We start from the raw sequence: 17329 nt of genomic DNA, 5'->3' as shown, positions 1-17329 counted from the left end.
ATCAGAGATACAGTTATCAACACTTTACAACATGGTTCAATCAGAGATACAGTTATCAACACTTTACAACATGGTTCAGTCAGAGATACAGTTATCAACACTTTACAACATGGTTCAGTCAGAGATACAGTTATCAACACTTTACAACATGGTTCAGTCAGAGATACAGTTATCAACACTAAGACATGGTTCAATCAGAGATACAGTTATCAACACTTTACAACATGGTTCAATCAGAGATACAGTTATCAACACTTTACAACATGGTTCAATCAGAGATACAGTTATCAACACTAAGACATGGTTCAATCAGAGATACAGTTATCAACACTAAGACATGGTTCAATCAGAGATACAGTTATCAACACTAAGACATGGTTCAATCAGAGATACAGTTATCAACACTAAGACATGGTTCAATCAGAGATACAGTTATCAACACTAAGACATGGTTCAATCAGAGATACAGTTATCAACACTTTACAACATGGTTCAATCAGAGATACAGTTATCAACACTTTACAACATGGTTCAATCAGAGATACAGTTATCAACACTTTACAACATGGTTCAGTCAGAGATACAGTTATCAACACTTTACAACATGGTTCAATCAGAGATACAGTTATCAACACTTTACAACATGGTCCAATCAGAGATACAGTTATCAACACTTTACAACATGGTTCAATCAGAGATACAGATATCAACACTAAGACATGGTCCAGTCAGAGATACAGTTATCAACACTTTACAACATGGTTCAATCAGAGATACAGTTATCAACACTTTACAACATGGTTCAATCAGAGATACAGTTATCAACACTAAGACATGGTCCAATCAGAGATACAGTTATCAACACTTTACAACATGGTTCAGTCAGAGATACAGTTATCAACACTTTACAACATGGTTCAATCAGAGATACAGTTATCAACACTTTACAACATGGTTCAATCAGAGATACAGTTATCAACACTTTACAACATGGTTCAATCAGAGATACAGTTATCAACACTTTACAACATGGTTCAATCAGAGATACAGTTATCAACACTAAGACATGGTCCAATCAGAGATACAGTTATCAACACTAAGACATGGTTCAATCAGAGATACAGTTATCAACACTTTACAACATGGTTCAATCAGAGATACAGTTATCAACACTAAGACATGGTTCAATCAGAGATACAGTTATCAACACTTTACAACATGGTTCAATCAGAGATACAGTTATCAACACTAAGACATGGTTCAGTCAGAGATACAGTTATCAACACTTTACAACATGGTTCAATCAGAGATACAGTTATCAATACTTTACAACATGGTTCAATCAGAGATACAGTTATCAACACTAAGACATGGTTCAGTCAGAGATACAGTTATCAACACTTTACAACATGGTTCAGTCAGAGATACAGTTATCAACACTTTACAACATGGTTCAATCAGAGATACAGTTATCAACACTTTACAACATGGTTCAATCAGAGATACAGTTATCAATACTAAGACATGGTTCAATCAGAGATACAGTTATCAACACTTTACAACATGGTCCAATCAGAGATACAGTTATCAACACTTTACAACATGGTTCAATCAGAGATACAGTTATCAACACTTTAAACATGGTTCAGTCAGAGATACAGTTATCAACACTAAGACATGGTCCAATCAGAGATACAGTTATCAACACTTTACAACATGGTTTAATCAGAGATACAGTTATCAACACTAAGACATGGTCCAATCAGAGATACAGTTATCAACACTTTACAACATGGATCAATCAGAGATACAGTTATCAACACTTTACAACATGGATCAATCAGAGATACAGTTATCAATACTTTACAACATGGTTCAGTCAGAGATACAGTTATCAACACTTTACAACATGGTTCAATCAGAGATACAGTTATCAACACTTTACAACATGGTTCAATCAGAGATACAGTTATCAACACTTTACAACATGGTTCAGTCAGAGATACAGTTATCAATACTTTACAACATGGTTCAGTCAGAGATACAGTTATCAATACTTTACAACATGGTTCAGTCAGAGATACAGTTATCAACACTTTACAACATGGTTCAATCAGAGATACAGTTATCAACACTTTACAACATGGTTCAATCAGAGATACAGTTATCAACACTTTACAACATGGTTCAGTCAGAGATACAGTTATCAACACTTTACAACATGGTTCAATCAGAGATACAGTTATCAACTAAGACATGGTTCAATCAGACATGGTATCAACATGGTTCAATCAGAGATACAGTTATCAACACTTTACAACATGGTTCAATCAGAGATACAGTTATCAACACTTTACAACATGGTTCAGTCAGAGATACAGTTATCAACACTTTACAACATGGTTCAATCAGAGATACAGTTATCAATACTAAGACATGGTTCAATCAGAGATACAGTTATCAACACTAAGACATGGTTCAATCAGAGATACAGTTATCAACACTTTACAACATGGTTCAGTCAGAGATACAGTTATCAACACTTTACAACATGGTTCAATCAGAGATACAGTTATCAACACTTTACAACATGGTTCAATCAGAGATACAGTTATCAACACTTTACAACATGGTTCAATCAGAGATACAGTTATCAACACTTTAAACATGGTTCAATCAGAGATACAGTTATCAACACTTTACAACATGGTTCAATCAGAGATACAGTTATCAACACTTTACAACATGGTTCAATCAGAGATACAGTTATCAACACTTTACAACATGGTTCAGTCAGAGATACAGTTATCAACACTTTACAACATGGTTCAATCAGAGATACAGTTATCAACACTTTACAACATGGTTCAATCAGAGATACAGTTATCAACACTTTACAACATGGTTCAATCAGAGATACAGTTATCAACACTTTACAACATGGTTCAATCAGAGATACAGTTATCAACACTTTACAACATGGTTCAATCAGAGATACAGTTATCAACACTACAACATGGTTCAGTCAGAGATACAGTTATCAACACTAAGACATGGTCCAATCAGAGATACAGTTATCAACACTTTAAGACATGGTTCAATCAGAGATACAGTTATCAACACTTTACAACATGGTTCAATCAGAGATACAGTTATCAACACTAAGACATTCCAATCAACAGTTATGGTTCAATCAGAGATACAGTTATCAACACTTTACAACATGGTTCAATCAGAGATACAGTTATCAACACTAAGACATGGTTCAATCAGAGATACAGTTATCAACACTTTACAACATGGTTCAGTCAGAGATACAGTTATCAACACTAAGACATGGTTCAGTCAGAGATACAGTTATCAACACTTTACAACATGGTCCAATCAGAGATACAGTTATCAACACTTTACAACATGGTTCAATCAGAGATACAGTTATCAACACTTTACAACATGGTCCAATCAGAGATACAGTTATCAACACTTTACAACATGGTTCAATCAGAGATACAGTTATCAACACTTTACAACATGGTTCAGTCAGAGATACAGTTATCAACACTTTACAACATGGTTCAATCAGAGATACAGTTATCAACACTTTACAACATGGTTCAATCAGAGATACAGTTATCAACACTTTACAACATGGTTCAATCAGAGATACAGTTATCAACACTTTACAACATGGTTCAATCAGAGATACAGTTATCAACACTTTACAACATGGTTCAATCAGAGATACAGTTATCAACACTTTACAACATGGTCCAATCAGAGATACAGTTATCAACACTTTACAACATGGTCAATCAGAGATACAGTTATCAACACTTTACAACATGGTTCAATCAGAGATACAGTTATCAACACTTTAAACATGGTTCAATCAGAGATACAGTTATCAACACTTTACAACATGGTTCAATCAGAGATACAGTTATCAACACTTTACAACATGGTTCAATCAGAGATACAGTTATCAACACTTTACAACATGGTTCAATCAGAGATACAGTTATCAACACTTTACAACATGGTTCAATCAGAGATACAGTTATCAACACTAAGACATGGTTCAATCAGAGATACAGTTATCAACACTTTACAACATGGTTCAATCAGAGATACAGTTATCAACACTTTACAACATGGTTCAGTCAGAGATACAGTTATCAACACTTTACAACATGGTTCAATCAGAGATACAGTTATCAACACTTTACAACATGGTTCAATCAGAGATACAGTTATCAACACTTTACAACATGGTTCAATCAGAGATACAGTTATCAACACTTTACAACATGGTTCAATCAGAGATACAGTTATCAACACTTTACAACATGGTTCAATCAGAGATACAGTTATATTATCAATACTTTACAACATGGTTCAATCAGAGATACAGTTATCAACACTTTACAACATGGTTCAATCAGAGATACAGTTACAACATGGTTCAATCAGAGATACAGTTATCAACACTTTACAACATGGTTCAATCAGAGATACAGTTATCAACACTTTACAACATGGTTCAATCAGAGATACAGTTATCAACACTTTACAACACGGTTCAATCAGAGATACAGTTATCAACACTTACAACATGGTTCAATCAGAGATACAGTTATCAACACTTTACAACATGGTTCAGTCAGATACAGTTATCAACACTTTACAACATGGTTCAGTCAGAGATACAGTTATCAACACTCAAGACATGGTTCAGTCAGGAGATACAGTTATCAACACTTACAACATGGTTCAATCAGAGATACAGTTATCAACACTTTACAACATGGTCCAATCAGAGATACAGCGTCAACACTTTACAACATGGTTCAGTCAGAGATACAGTTATCAACACTTTACAACATGGTTCAATCAGAGATACAGTTATCAACACTTTACAACATGGTTCAATCAGAGATACAGTTATCAACACTTTACAACATGGTTCAGTCAGAGATACAGTTATCAACACTTTACAACATGGTTCAATCAGAGATACAGTTATCAACACTTTACAACATGGTTCAGTCAGAGATACAGTTATCAACACTTTACAACATGGTTCAATCAGAGATACAGTTATCAACACTTTACAACATGGTTCAGTCAGAGATACAGTTATCAATACTTTACAACATGGTCCAATCAGAGATACAGTTATCAACACTTTACAACATGGTTCAGTCAGAGATACAGTTATCAACACTTTACAACATGGTTCAATCAGAGATACAGTTATCAACACTAAGACATGGTTCAGTCAGAGATACAGTTATCAACACTTTACAACATGGTTCAATCAGAGATACAGTTATCAACACTTTACAACATGGTTCAGTCAGAGATACAGTTATCAACACTTTACAACATGGTTCAATCAGAGATACAGTTATCAACACTAAGACATGGTTCAGTCAGAGATACAGTTATCAACACTTTACAACATGGTCCAATCAGAGATACAGTTATCAACACTTTACAACATGGTCCAATCAGAGATACAGTTATCAACACTTTACAACATGGTCCAATCAGAGATACAGTTATCAACACTTTACAACATGGTCCAATCAGAGATACAGTTATCAACACTTTACAACATGGTTCAATCAGAGATACAGTTATCAACACTTTACAACATGGTTCAGTCAGAGATACAGTTATCAACACTTTACAACATGGTCCAATCAGAGATACAGTTATCAACACTCTACAACATGGTTCAGTCAGAGATACAGTTATCAACACTTTACAACATGGTTCAGTCAGAGATACAGTTATCAATACTTTACAACATGGTTCAATCAGAGATACAGTTATCAATACTTTACAACATGGTCCAATCAGAGATACAGTTATCAACACTAAGACATGGTTCAATCAGAGATACAGTTATCAACACTTTACAACCTGGTTCAGTCAGAGATACAGTTATCAACACTTTACAACATGGTTCAATCAGAGCTACAGTTATCAACACTTTACAACATGGTTCAATCAGAGATACAGTTATCAACACTTTACAACATGGTTCAGTCAGAGATACAGTTATCAATACTTTACAACATGGTCCAATCAGAGATACAGTTATCAACACTAAGACATGGTTCAGTCAGAGATACAGTTATCAACACTTTACAACATGGTTCAATCAGAGATACAGTTATCAACACTTTACAACATGGTTCAATCAGAGATACAGTTATCAACACTTTACAACATGGTTCAATCAGAGATACAGTTATCAACACTTTACAACATGGTTCAATCAGAGATACAGTTATCAACACTTTACAACATGGTTCAATCAGAGATACAGTTATCAACACTTTACAACATGGTTCAATCAGAGATACAGTTATCAACACTTTACAACATGGTCCAATCAGAGATACAGTTATCAACACTTTACAACATGGTTCAATCAGAGATACAGTTATCAACACTTTACAACATGGTTCAATCAGAGATACAGTTATCAACACTAAGACATGGTCCAATCAGAGATACAGTTATCAACACTTTACAACATGGTTCAGTCAGAGATACAGTTATCAACACTTTACAACATGGCTCAATCAGAGATACAGTTATCAACACTTTACAACATGGCTCAATCAGAGATACAGTTATCAACACTTTACAACATGGCTCAATCAGAGATACAGTTATCAACACTTTACAACATGGTTCAGTCAGAGATACAGTTATCAACACTTTACAACATGGTTCAATCAGAGATACAGTTATCAACACTTTACAACATGGTTCAATCAGAGATACAGTTATCAACACTTTACAACATGGTTCAATCAGAGATACAGTTATCAACACTTTACAACATGGTTCTATCAGAGATACAGTTATCAACACTTTACAACATGGTTCAGTCAGAGATACAGTTATCAACACTTTACAACATGGTTCAGTCAGAGATACAGTTATCAATACTTTACAACCTGGTTCAATCAGAGATACAGTTATCAACACTAAGACATGGTTCAATCAGAGATACAGTTATCAATACTTTACAACATGGTTCAATCAGAGATACAGTTATCAACACTTTACAACATGGTTCAATCAGAGATACAGTTATCAACACTTTACAACATGGCTCAATCAGAGATACAGTTATCAACACTTTACAACATGGTCCAATCAGAGATACAGTTATCAACACTTTACAACATGGCTCAATCAGAGATACAGTTATCAACACTTTACAACATGGCTCAATCAGAGATACAGTTATCAACACTAAGACATGGTTCAATCAGAGATACAGTTATCAACACTTTACAACATGGTTCAATCAGAGATACAGTTATCAACACTTTACAACATGGTTCAGTCAGAGATACAGTTATCAACACTTTACAACATGGTTCAATCAGAGATACAGTTATCAACACTTTACAACATGGTTCAGTCAGAGATACAGTTACCAACACTTTACAACATGGTTCAATCAGAGATACAGTTATCAACACTTTACAACATGGTTCAGTCAGAGATACAGTTATCAACACTTTACAACATGGTTCAGTCAGAGATACAGTTATCAACACTTTACAACATGGTTCAATCAGAGATACAGTTATCAACACTTTACAACATGGTTCAATCAGAGATACAGTTATCAACACTTTACAACATGGTTCAATCAGAGATACAGTTATCAACACTTTACAACATGGTTCAGTCAGAGATACAGTTATCAACACTTTACAACATGGTTCAATCAGAGATACAGTTATCAACACTTTACAACATGGTTCAATCAGAGATACAGTTATCAACACTTTACAACATGGTTCAGTCAGAGATACAGTTATCAACACTTAACAACATGGTTCAATCAGAGATACAGTTATCAACACTTTACAACATGGTCCAATCAGAGATACAGTTATCAACACTAAGACATGGTCCAATCAGAGATACAGTTATCAACACTAAGACATGGTTCAATCAGAGATACAGTTATCAACACTAAGACATGGTTCAGTCAGAGATACAGTTATCAACACTAAGACATGGTTCAATCAGAGATACAGTTATCAACACTAAGACATGGTTCAGTCAGAGATACAGTTATCAACACTTTACAACATGGTTCAGTCAGAGATACAGTTATCAACACTTTACAACATGGTCCAATCAGAGATACAGTTATCAACACTAAGACATGGTCCAATCAGAGATACAGTTATCAACACTTTACAACCTGGTTCAGTCAGAGATACAGTTATCAACACTAAGACATGGTCCAATCAGAGATACAGTTATCAACACTAAGACATGGTTCAATCAGAGATACAGTTATCAACACTTTACAACATGGTTCAGTCAGAGATACAGTTATCAACACTTTACAACATGGTTCAATCAGAGATACAGTTATCAACACTTTACAACATGGTTCAATCAGAGATACAGTTATCAACACTTTACAACATGGTTCAATCAGAGATACAGTTATCAACACTTTACAACATGGTTCAATCAGAGATACAGTTATCAATACTTTACAACATGGTTCAATCAGAGATACAGTTATCAATACTTTACAACATGGTTCAATCAGAGATACAGTTATCAACACTTTACAACATGGTTCAGTCAGAGATACAGTTATCAATACTTTACAACATGGATGTGTCAGAGATACAGTTATCAATACTTTACAACATGGATGTGTCAGAGATACAGTTATCAACACTTTACAACATGGTTCAGTCAGAGATACAGTTATCAACACTTTACAACATGGTTCAATCAGAGATACAGTTATCAACACTTTACAACATGGTTCAATCAGAGATACAGTTATCAACACTTTACAACATGGTTCAATCAGAGATACAGTTATCAACACTAAGACATGGTTCAATCAGAGATACAGTTATCAACACTTTACAACATGGTTCAATCAGAGATACAGTTATCAACACTTTACAACATGGTTCAATCAGAGATACAGTTATCAACACTTTACAACATGGTTCAGTCAGAGATACAGTTATCAATACTTTACAACATGGTTCAATCAGAGATACAGTTATCAACACTTTACAACATGGTTCAATCAGAGATACAGTTATCAATACTTTACAACATGGTCCAATCAGAGATACAGTTAATAATACTTTACAACATGGTTCAGTCAGAGATACAGTTATCAAACACTTACAACATGGTCTAGCCAGAGATACAGCACAACACTTTACAACATGGTTATCAACACTAAGACATGGTTCAATCAGAGATACAGTTATCAATACTTTACAACATGGTTCAGTCAGAGATAAGAAGACAATACTTTACAACATGGTTCAATCAGAGATACAGTTATCAACACTTTACAACATGGTTCAATCAGAGATACAGTTATCAACACTAAGACACAATCAGATTTACAACACTAAGACTCAATCAGAGATACAGTTATCAACACTTTACAACATGGTCCAATCAGAGATACAGTTATCAACACTAAGACATGGTTCAACATGGTCTTACAAACAATCAGAGATACAGTTATCAACACTTACAACATGGTTCAATATCAACACTTTACAACATGGTTCAATCAGAGATACAGTTATCAACACTTTTACAACATGGTTCAGTCAGAGATACAGTTATCAACACTTTACAACATGGTCCAATCAGAGATACAGTTATCAACACTTTACAACCTGGTCCAATCAGAGATACAGTTAATAACACTTTACAACATGGTCCAATCAGAGATACAGTTATCAACACTTTACAACATGGTTCAGTCAGAGATACAGTTATCAACACTTTACAACATGGTTCAATCAGAGATCAGTTATCAACACTTTACAACATGGTTCAATCAGAGATACAGTTATCAACACTTTACAACATGGTTCAATGAGTCAGTTATCAACACTTTACAACATGGTTCAATCAGAGATACAGTTATCAACACTTTACAACATGGTTCAATCAGAGATACAGTTATCAACACTTACAACATGGTTCAATCAGAGATACAAAGACAACACTTTACAACATGGTTCAGTCAGAGATACAGTTATCAACACTTTACAACATGGTTCAATCAGAGATACAGTTATCAACACTTTACAACATGGTTCTATCAGAGATACAGTTATCAACACTTTACAACATGGTCCAATCAGAGATACAGTTATCAACACTAAGACATGGTTCAGTCAGAGATACAGTTATCAACACTAAGACATGGTTCAGTCAGAGATACAGTTATCAACACTTTACAACATGGTTCAATCAGAGATACAGTTATCAACACTTTACAGACATGGTTCAATCAGAGATACAGTTATCAACACTTTACAACATGGTTCAATCAGAGATACAGTTATCAACACTTTACAACATGGTCCAGTCAGAGATACAGTTATCAACACTTTACAACATGGTTCAATCAGAGATACAGTTATCAACACTTTACAACATGGTTCAATCAGAGATACAGTTATCAACACTTTACAACATGGTTCAATCAGAGATACAGTTATCAACACTTTACAACATGGTTCAGTCAGAGATACAGTTATCAACACTAAGACATGGTCCAATCAGAGATACAGTTATCAACACTTTACAACATGGTTCAGTCAGAGATACAGTTATCAACACTTTACAACATGGTTCAATCAGAGATACAGTGACAACACTTTACAACATGGTTCAATCAGAGATGTTGTGCTATCAACACTTTACAACATGGTTCAATCAGAGATACAGTTATCAAATAATTTTGCCAACATGGTTCAATCAGAGATACAGTTATCAACACTTTACAACATGGTTCAATCAGAGATACAGTTATCAACACTTATAACATGGTTCAATCAGAGATACAGTTATCAACACTTTACAACATGGTTCAATCAGAGATACAGTTATCAACACTTTACAACATGTTAATAACACTTTACAACATGGTCCAATCAGAGATACAGTTATCAACACTAAGACATGGTTCAGTCAGAGATACAGTTATCAACACTTTACAACATGGTTCAATCAGAGATACAGTTAATAACACTTTACAAACATGGTTCAACTTCAGAGATACAGTTATCAACACTTACAACATGGTTCAAATCAGAGATACAGTTATCAACACTTTACAACATGGTTCAGTCAGAGATACAGTTATCAAACACTTACAACATGGTTCAATCAGAGATACAGTTATCAACACTTTACAACATGGTTCAATCAGAGATACAGTTATCAACACTTTACAACATGGTTCAGTCAGAGATACAGTTATCAACACTTTACAACATGGTTCAATCAGAGATACAGTTATCAACACTTTTACAACATGGTTCAGTCAGAGATACAGTTATCAACACTTTACAACATGGATCAGAGACAGTTATCAACATCAGTCCAGTCAGAGATACAGTTATCAACACTTTACAACATGGTTCAGTCAGAGATACAGTTATCAACACTTAAACATGGATGTATCAGAGATACAGTTATCAACACTTTACAACATGTATCAACACTAAGACACAATCAGAGATACAGTTATCAACACTAAGACATGGTTCAGTCAGAGATACAGTTATCAACACTTTAAGACATGGTTCAGTCAGAGATACAGTTATCAACACTTACAACATGGTTCAATCAGAGATACAGTTATCAACACTTTTTAAGACATGGTTCAATCAGAGATACAGTTATCAACACTTTACAACATGGTTTTCAATCAGAGATACTTTACAACATGGTTCAGTCCAGAGATACAGTTATCAACACTTACAACATGGTTCAATCAGAGATACAGTTATCAACACTTTACAACATGGTTCAATCAGAGATACAGTTATAACACTTTTTACAACATCAGAGATACAGTTCAATCAGAGATACAGTTATCAACACTTTACAACATGGTTCAGTCAGAGATACAGTTATCAACACTTTAAGACATATGGTTCAATCAGAGATACAGTTATCAACACTTTTTAAGACATGGTTCAATCAGAGATACAGCACTTTACAGCATGGTTCAATCCACAGAGATGATTATCAACACTTTGGCGCATGGTTATCAATACAGTTTTACAACATGGTTCAATCAGAGATACAGTTATCAACACTTACAACATGGTTCAATCAGAGATACAGTTATCAACACTTTACAACATGGTTCAATCAGAGATACAGTTATCAACACTTTACAACATGGTTCAGTCAGAGATACAGTTTACAACATGGTTCAATCAGAGATACAGTTATCAACACTTTACAACATGGTTCAATCAGAGAGTTATCAACACTTTACAACATGGTTCAATCAGAGATACAGTTATCAACACTTTACAACATGGTTCAATCAGAGATACAGTTATCAACACTTTACAACATGGTTCAATCAGAGATACAGTTATCAACACTTTACAACATCAACAGAGATACAGTTATCTTTTACAACATGGTTCAGTCAGAGATACAGTTATCAACACTAAGACATGTTCAATCAGTCAGTTATCAATCATGGTTCAGTCAGAATACAGTTATCAATACTTTACAACATGGTCAATCAGAGATACAGTTATACACTTTACAACATGGTTCAATCAGAGACAGTTATCAACACTTACAACATGGTTCAATCTCAGTTATCAACACTTTACAACATGGTTCAATCAGAGATACAGTTAATAACACAGTTATCAACACTAAGACATGGTTCAATCAGAGATACAGTTATCAACACTAAGACATGGTTCAGTCAGAGATACAGTTATCAACACTTTACAACATGGTTCAGTCAGAGATACAGTATCAACACTTTACAACATGGTCCAATCAGAGATACTTACAACAGGGTCCAATCAGAGATACAGACAACACTTTACAACATGGTTCAGTCAGAGATACAGTTATCAACACTAAGACATGGTTCAATCAGAGATACAGTTATCAACACTTTACAACATGGTTCAATCAGAGATACAGTTATCAACACTTTACAACATGGTTCAATCAGAGATACAGTTATCAACACTTTACAACATGGTTCAATCAGAGATACAGTTATCAACACTTTACAACATGGTTCAATCAGAGATACAGTTATCAACACTTTACAACATGGTTCAATCAGAGATACAGTTATCAACACTTTACAACATGGTTCAATCAGAGATACAGTTATCAACACTTTACAACATGGTTCAATCAGAGATACAGTTATCAACACTTTACAACATGGTTCAATCAGAGATACAGTTATCAACACTTTACAACATGGTTCAATCAGAGATACAGTTATCAACACTTTACAACATGGTTCAATCAGAGATACAGTTATCAACACTTTACAACATGGATGTGTCAAGATACAGTTATCAACACTTTACAACATGGTTCAGTCAGAGATACAGTTATCAACACTTTACAACATGGTTCAACAGAGATACAGTTATCAACACTTTACAACATGGTTCAATCAGAGATACAGTTATCAACACTTTACAACATGGTTCAATCAGAGATACAGTTATCAACACTTTAAGACATGGTTCAAGAGATACAGTTATCAACACTAAGACATGGTTCCAATCAGAGATACAACAGTTATCAATACTTTACAACATGGTTCAATCAGAGATACAGTTATCAACACTTTACAACATGGTTCAGTCAGAGATACAGTTATCAACACTTTACAACATGGTTCAGTCAGAGATACAGTTATCAACACTTACAACATGGTTCAATCAGAGATACAGTTATCAACACTTTACAACATGGTTCAATCAGAGATACAGTTATCAACACTTTACAACATGGTTCAGTCAGAGATACAGTTATCAACACTTTACAACATGGTTCAATCAGAGATACAGTTATCAACACTTTACAACATGGTCCAATCAGAGATACAGTTATCAATACTTTACAACATGGTCAACACTTTACAACAGTCAGAGATACAGTTATCAACACTTTACAACATGGTTCAATCAGAGATACAGTTATCAACACTTTACAACATGGTCCAATCAGTAGATACAGTTATCAACACTTTACAACATGGTTCCAATCAGAGATACAGTTATCAACACTACTAAGACATGGTTCAATCAGAGATACAGTTATCAACACTTTACAACATGGTTCAATCAGAGATACAGTTATCAACACTTTACAACATGGTTCAATCAGAGATACAGTTATCAACACTTTACAACATGGTCCAATCAGAGATACAGTTATCAACACTAAGACATGGTTCAATCAGAGATACAGTTATCAACACTTTAAGACATGGTTCAATCAGAGATACAGTTATCAACACTTTACAACATGGTTCAATCAGAGATACAGTTATCAACACTTTACAACATGGTTCAATCAGAGATACAGAGATGGTTCAATCAGAGATACAGTTATCAACACTTTACAACATGGTTCAATCAGAGATACAGTTATCACACTAAGACATGGTTCAATCAGAGATACAGTTATCAACACTTTACAACATGGTTCAATCAGAGATACAGTTATCAACACTTTACAACATGGTACAACATGGTTCAATCAGAGATACAGTTATCAACACTTTACAACATGGTTCAATCAGAGATACAGTTATCAATACTTTACAACATGGTTCAATCAGAGATACAGTTATCAACACTTTACAACATGGTCCAATCAGAGATACAGTTATCAACACTTTACAACATGGTTCAATCAGAGATACAGTTATCAACACTTTACAACATGGTTCAGTCAGAGATACAGTTATCAACACTTTACAACATGGTTCAATCAGAGATACAGTTATCAACACTTTACAACATGGTTCAATCAGAGATACAGTTATCAACACTTTACAACATGGTTCAATCAGAGATACAGTTATCAATCACTTTACAACATGGTTCAATCAGAGATACAGTTATCAACACTTTACAACATGGTTCAATCAGAGATACAGTTATCAACACTTTACAACATGGTTCAATCAGAGATACAGTTATCAACACTTTACAACATGGTTCAATCAGAGATACAGTTATCAACACTTTACAAATGGTTCAATGGTTCAATCAGAGATACAGTTATCAACACTTTTACAACATGGTTCAATCAGAGATACAGTTATCAACACTTTACAACACAATCAGAGATACAGTTATCAACACTAAGACATGGATTCAATTCAGTCATGGAGTCAGAATACAGTTATCAACACTTTACAACATGGTTCAATCAGAGATACGATTATCAACACTTTACAACATGGTCCAATCAGAGATACAGTTATCAACACTTTACAACATGGTTCAGTCAGAGATACAGTTATCAACACTTTACAACATGGTTCAATCAGAGATACAGTTATCAACACTAAGACATGGTCCAATCAGAGATACAGTTATCAACACTTTACAACATGGTTCAATCAGAGATACAGTTATCAACACTTTACAACATGGTCCAATCCAGTTATCAACACTTTATGGTTCAGTCAGAGATACAGTTATCAACACTTTACAACATGGTTCAATCAGAGATACAGTTATCAACACAACATGGTTCAATCAGAGATACAGTTACAACATGGTTCAATCACAGTTATCAACAACATGGTTCAATCAGAGACAGTTATCAACACTTACAACATGGTCCAATCAGAGATACAGTTATCAACACTTTACAACATGGTTCGGGATTCCAGAGATACAGTTATCAACACTTTACAACATGGTTCAATCAGAGATACAGTTATCAACACACTTTACAACATGGTTCAATCAGAGATACAGTTATCAACACTTTACAACATGGTTCAGTCAGAGATACAGTTATCAACACTTACAACATGGTTCAGTCAGAGATACAGTTATCAACACTCTTACAACCTGGTTCAATCAGAGATACAGTTATCAACACTTTACAACATGGTCCAATCAGAGATACAGTTATCAACACTAAGACATGGTTCATCAGAGATACAGTTATCAACACTAAGACATGGTTCAATCAGAGATACAGTTATCAACACTTTACAACATGGTTCAATCAGAGATACAGTTATCAACACTTTAAACATGGTTCAATCAGAGATACAGTTATCAACACTTTACAAACATGGTTCAATCAGAGATACAGTTATCAACACTTTACAACATGGTCCAGTCAGAGATACAGTTATCAACACTACAGACATGGTTCAATCAGAGATACAGTTATCAACACTTTACAACATGGTTCAATCAGAGATACATGGTTCAGTTATCAACACTTTACAACATGGTTCAATCAGAGATACAGTTATCAACACTTTACAACATGGTCCAATCAGAGATACAGTTATCAACACTTTACAACATGGTTCAGTCAGAGATACAGTTATCAATACTTTACAACATGGTCCAATCAGAGATACAGTTATCAACACTTTACAACATGGTCCAATCAGAGATACAGTTATCAATACTTTACAACATGGTTCAGTCAGAGATACAGTTATCAACACTTTACAACATGGTTCAGTCAGAGATGATTATCAACACTTTACAACATGGTTCAATCAGAGATACAGTTATCAACACTTTAACATGGTTCAATCAGAGCTGATTATCAACGCTTTTACAACATGGTTCAATCAGAATACAGTTATCAACACTTTTACAACATGGTTCAATCAGAATACAGTTATCAACACTTTTACAACATGGTTCAATCAAGATAGTTATCAACACTTTACAACATGGTCCAATCAGAATACAGTTATCAACACTTTACAACATGGTTCAGTCAGAGATACAGTTAGCCAACACTAAGACATGGTCCAATCAGAGATACAGTTATCAACACTTTTACAACATGGTTCAGTCAGAGATACAGTTATCAACACTTTACAACATGGTTCAGTCAGAGATACAGTTATCAATACTAAGACATGGTTCAGCGTCGTGACCCCATTATAATGTATTTGGACAACAGGTTGTTGGAGCCAGTGGAATGTATGAACTCAGGTTCTTACCTTGAGCCCTACGTCTGTTGACTTTCACCAGCAGTATGACGGTCACCAGCAGGTAGGGACACACCACCAGTAGACTACCCAGCAGCCTGGGCAGAGGCATGGACAACACTGGCACTGTAGTGGGGTCTTGGGGTTGGAGACAGGGGAGAAAGTTGACAAAATCTTTCATACACACTAATACACACATTTTAAATGAAGGGGGAAATTTTTTTCCTGAAATGTATATATTTGTTAGTGCAAAATACAACTTAATGGATG

General features: G+C 34.7%; 1 protein-coding gene across 1 annotated transcript in view; it reads right to left on the bottom strand.

Annotated features, from left to right (window-relative positions):
- Nucleotides 1-17194, bottom strand: part of LOC135567506 (butyrophilin subfamily 1 member A1-like) — a 49958-nt gene extending 32764 nt beyond the window's left edge. Inside the window, exon 1 of the mRNA XM_065014868.1 lies at nucleotides 17072-17194. The gene's annotated coding sequence lies outside the window, so the exon portion shown is untranslated. The remainder of the gene's footprint in view (nucleotides 1-17071) is intronic.
- Nucleotides 17195-17329: the final 135 nt, after the last annotated feature.

The sequence above is a fragment of the Oncorhynchus nerka genome, unplaced genomic scaffold, assembly GCF_034236695.1.
Source record: "Oncorhynchus nerka isolate Pitt River unplaced genomic scaffold, Oner_Uvic_2.0 unplaced_scaffold_1977, whole genome shotgun sequence".
In the NCBI taxonomy this organism is placed as follows: Eukaryota; Metazoa; Chordata; class Actinopteri; order Salmoniformes; family Salmonidae; genus Oncorhynchus; species Oncorhynchus nerka.
This window is presented reverse-complemented; position numbering and strand designations above follow the sequence as displayed.